Source organism: Heterocephalus glaber, unplaced genomic scaffold (genome assembly GCF_053883595.1).
Source record: "Heterocephalus glaber isolate CG9 unplaced genomic scaffold, H.glaber_assembly_v1.0 deba00001795, whole genome shotgun sequence".
NCBI classification, from domain to species: domain Eukaryota; kingdom Metazoa; phylum Chordata; class Mammalia; order Rodentia; family Bathyergidae; genus Heterocephalus; species Heterocephalus glaber.
The window spans coordinates 4,650,450-4,654,905 of NW_028258476.1; the positions used below are offsets into that span (position 1 = coordinate 4,650,450).

Here is a 4,456-nt window from a genome sequence, read left to right on the forward strand (position 1 = left end):
TTCTTTTTTTTTGGTACTGGGGATTGAACTCGGGACCTTGTGCTTTCGAGGCAGCCATGGTGCCACTGAGCTAAATCTCTGGCCCTATGATGAAACTTTTTTGTTGTTCTGTTAAAGTCCAATGTAGGCTGGGGAACTTGTGAGTTCAGTTCTCCTCCACGGAGTTGCTTAGGGATCTCGGCTCTCTCCACATTGTGGCTTTCTCATCTCAATGAATGGGAAGATGAGAAGCATATCAAACTTTAAATGCTCTGGGCCAGAAGTAATCCATTACTATACTCACATTCCCATTTGAGAGGCCTCATTCCAAGGCACTGATACAGCTGCAAAGGAAGCTGGGAAATGCAGAAGCACAAGAGTATTCTGTGAGGCACAGTCAATGAAGTGGGCAGTGAAGGAGGACCAGGCATCTCGGGAGAGCCACTGTATTTGCAGGGTTGGACAATCAGAGATTGTCTCCTCAATGCCAGTGCTACCACTTCAACTGGCTGATTTAGCTAAATGATCTGGACATCTTTTGAGTCCCAGATGTTAAAGAACATCTTGGACAAAAATGAAAGAGGGAGTAAAATAGTAGTAGTAGTAAACCACTTGTTAGAGTGGGAAGAATTTCTAGGTTTTTAAAAAATTTTTTGGCCATACATGTTCATAGGATTATTAAGAGCTATCATTTCTCTGGACACTCAGAAATGTCCTGTTCAAGGAGCCCAGAGTCAGGTTCTTTCCCTGGGGTTCATGAACAGACCCATAAATGGACTCAAGTTTGCAAAATGTGCATTTTTCATGGGAAGACAGCCTTGTGGAGATTTTCAAAATCTTCATGTTATGATTTGGATTTAAAATGTCCCCCAAAAGTCTCATGTTCAGAGGTGGAGCCTGGTTGGAAGGGGCAGGGCACAGGGGACATGCCTTGGAAGGATGTATTCTCTCCCTGGCTCCTCTTTTCTCTTTTTGCTTCCTGGCTGCCATGTGAGCAGCTTTCCTTCTCTTGGGCCTTCTACCTTTTGATTTCTGCACTGGAGCTGGCCTGCCAGGGACTAAACCTACTAACAGAGAGCAAAAAATAAAAGTATGCTCCTTGGGCTGGGGATTCAGCTCAGTGGTTCCCCGCCTGCCCAGCAAGCACAAGGACCCAAGTTCGATCCCAGTACCAAAAAAAAGTCTCCTCCTTTAAGTTTCAAATATTGGGTATTTTGTCCCAGTGTTGAGAAAGCAACCTATACAGTTCATAATGCAGAAAAGGTTAAGAATCACTTTTCTGGACTAGAAATAAGATTTCTGTACAAAAGAAGCAGAGTTCAGAGCCTGCTGGGAAGCAGGGTGCACAGGAGAGAAGAAACATTAAAATCCCCAGCACTTCTACAAATGCCCTTCTGTGTCCTTGAACAACTGCATTTACACACAAATCTAGAAGTGAGAACTATTTCCTGGATGACTCATTTTTCTCCTATAAAATAATTTTAAATTGATTAATCTTGGCTATTTCACATTTCCAGATTTTATTTCCTTCATGTTTCAGGCACCAGAAGAGGCATTAAAAGTGGACTCTTGGCTGCCATAGGGGATAGCCTCCTTGGCACCTCCACCCACATTGAACCTACTTAGAATTAGAGAAAACCCAAATAGATTTGACTGGTTATCTATTCCAGAAACCTTTAAAACTTAATTGTGAAGGATATCTCATTCTTATCTTGAGGACCATGATATTATTCCTCACATCCTTCAAAATAATGTTTTGCTAATTATTTACTGATCATAGTTGTGTTCTGATTTTGTGAGACAGGTCTCGCTTTGTAGCTCAGCCTGGCCTTGAACTCACTATGCAGCCCAGGCTGACCTCAAACTCAAGCTGGATTACAGCATGCACCACCACACCCGGCGATAGTGTTGTTCTAGAAATTATTCATGACTATAACAAAATTTAAGTACTGCTAAATTTAAAAAGGATGTATCCTAGAGAAAGAAGGAAACTTGTATTAAATTTTACTCTGTGATCCATTATAATGAACAAGTTAGATATCAAGTATCTATAAAATAATCTGATTTTTCTTTTCATAAAGATTTATGCCATTCAATCCCCAGTACCAAAAAAAAAAAAAAAAGATTTATGCCATCAACTTAATTCCTAGATAATTATACCTGATCTTCTGCATAGCAACAACCCGGGAGAAACAAATATAACTTTGATTTTGGGTGTCTCTTATATAATATTACTTTAATTCAAAGTTAAATTAAATTGTTGTCTCCTATGAAATCATGCAGTAACTCACAATGAAATCTTGATGACTGATGAAGTTGCTGCCTATGCATTTCTAATTAATATACTTTGAGCTGGGTGTGTTGGATCTTCAGAGGTTGAGGAAGGAGGATCTGGAATTCAGGGCCAGCCTGGACGACAGAGCAAGACTGTAAAAAAAAATTATCTTTTTATTAAAAAAAATTTTTTTTAAACAGGAAGACATTCAATTGCTGGGCATGCCTGTAATCTCAGCACTTAGGAGGCTGAGGCAGGAGGATCACTGTGAGTTTGAGGGCCAGCCTGAACTACATAATGAGACCCTGTCTCAAAAAAGAAAAAAAAAAGACATTCAATTGCTTCTTTTTGGTACTGGGGATAGGACTTGTGTCCTTGCGCTTGCACAGCAGGCGGCAAAACCACTGAGCTAAATCCCCGGCCCCAAGACATCCACTTACTTCTTACTAAAAACTAATGAGGAACTTTTCTTCCTTTAGAAAACCAGTCTGAAAATTTTCTCAGAATTTTTCTCACCCTCTGGGCCCTGGCTCTTCTACTTATGCAGAAGGAGGTAGAAATAATATTTCAAAATAAAATGCAGCCACAGTTTCTAAGTTCCTCGTTCTTCATGCGGCACTGGTCAGACGCACTTGCCCTTCATTCCATGAGTGTGTCTGCCAAGTTCGCCACGTCGCTGTCCTTTCCACTCACACGCGGGACTGCGCGCCAAGGCTCCCCACAATCGATCTTTTTTGGTGGAAACGTCTCCACCGTCTTTTCTCTTACATTTTCCGAAACGAGCTCGAGCTCCAACCACCCCGAGCGAGCGTGTTCCAGAGGGAGGGTGCGAGGTCTGTTTTTTAAAAACCTGCCATTGTCCCCTTGAAGTTGCTTTCTGCCTGGGGTGGCCTCCCGGTCTGACTCTCCTCGTTCTCAACCACAGTTCCCAACCAACTCATGCTGCCAATCTGACCCTGAACTTGGAGCAGCGCTCGTGTCTGAAACCGCAGAAGGGACCCACGGTTCACTCCGCCTGAAAAGACATGTTGAAATCATTTGCCTCTCTGCCTTGCCTCGCTCCAAGCTACAGGTGGTTTCAATTTTCAGCTCGTGGAAGAAACCATACGCTACGCAAGCAAATAAGTGTTTCCATAAACTGGAGAAAAGAAATGCTCCTCTGCTACCTGTGCAAAGCCCAACTTGGGAACGCCGTTGACCTTTGACGTTCTTTCTTTTGAACCCAGAAGGAAGGGATTCAGTGTTTCTAAGTTGGGTACTGAAGACTAGGGTAACTTTTCTTGGGGTAGCACTATTAGGATCCAATTTCTTCACTATATCAAACTGCACCGGCTTTCAGATCTCTTCGGAGTATCTTATAGAGCCACATGTGAGCTGATTTCCAAGAATCTGATCCAGGTTACTTTCAAAGGAGAGACCACAGCCATCAGTTCTATGACTTTAGAAATCTGCGTGTCAGCTGAGGACAGCAAAATGTCCCAATATGTCTTGAGTTTATTAACTTCTGCCCTAGCACAGAGAATACATGGCTGGTAGGAGGGACGTGAACTCTCAGATCTTTTTGAAATGCTCTTCTAGTGCTGTGAGGTGGCAGAGTTTGCTTCAGATTTTACGCCTCCTCTGAAATGCGTTTGCACACCATTTCTTCCCACTCTCCACCATTCAGCTGTCCACTTTTCTCTGTGGTGACACAGATGGGAGACAGTACCAGTGTCCCACTCCATTCCTTGACTGCCTACTGCTCTCTACTCATTTCCTCAATGCTGCCTCCAGACCCTATAAAGCTCCCATTTTTTGTATTCAGCACAGTATTTTTCCTTTCTTTTTTTGTATCGGATCAAACTCAGGACCTTGCGCTTGCCAGGCAGGCACAGCACCACTGAGCTACACCCCTGGCCCCTCCTTTATTTCTTTATGGTAGGTATAGAACCATCACTCACACACATTTTGTTAGGGCCAGGGATGTAGCTCAGCAGCACAGAACCTGTTGGCAAGCCCAAGGTCCTGAGTTCGATTCCCAGTACCAAAAATAACCACACACATTTGTTGGCCCTTATGGGTCAAAAGTGTCTCCCAGGATATAAACTAAATGAGAAGAAAACAGTGTACAGAGGTAGCACTTGGGAGGCTGAGTCAGGAGCATCACCAAGGGTTCAAGGCCAGCCTGGGCCACATAGTGAGTTCAGGGCCACCCTGAACTAC

The 4,456-nt window shown here is 43.3% G+C and overlaps 1 long non-coding RNA gene across 1 annotated transcript; it reads right to left on the minus strand.

Moving 5' to 3' along the window:
• LOC147820840 (uncharacterized) lies at positions 1 to 4,143 on the minus strand. Its single transcript, XR_015448121.1, has 2 exons — positions 2,771 to 4,143; positions 1 to 2,406 (listed from the first exon to the last, which is right to left on the minus strand). It is a non-coding gene; the product is annotated as an uncharacterized LOC147820840 (long non-coding RNA).
• Between the last annotated feature and the right edge of the window lie 313 nt (positions 4,144 to 4,456).